This window comes from Chlorella variabilis (assembly GCF_000147415.1).
Source record: "Chlorella variabilis unplaced genomic scaffold CHLNCscaffold_29, whole genome shotgun sequence".
Classification (NCBI taxonomy): Eukaryota; Viridiplantae; Chlorophyta; class Trebouxiophyceae; order Chlorellales; family Chlorellaceae; genus Chlorella; species Chlorella variabilis.
This window is the reverse complement of record NW_005435059.1, coordinates 207,943-208,254: the sequence shown is the minus strand read 5'-3', so window position 1 is coordinate 208,254 and position 312 is coordinate 207,943.

The following is a 312-nucleotide window of genomic DNA, read 5'->3' as shown; positions in this document are numbered from 1 at the left end:
ATCGTGTTCTGGGAGGAGTTCAAGGACTTCTTCACTGAGCGGTGCGCCGCCGCCGGCAGCCGCTCCGAGCGGTCGCGGCTGAAGGGCGAGCTGGGCAAAGCAGGCATTGATTTCAGCAAGTTTCTGGCTTTGGCAATAGACCTGTGGAAGGCAGAAGGTGTTATCTCTCAGTTACAGGCAGATGTCATGATCAAGCTGGCAACGGGCACTGCATTCGACACGGATGGTAAGCCGGGCTGCCTTTGCCCGCTGGCATGCCTCGCTTCTCGCCTCTCGATTGCTTGTCCGCACGGCAGTGCCATATGCTTGCAA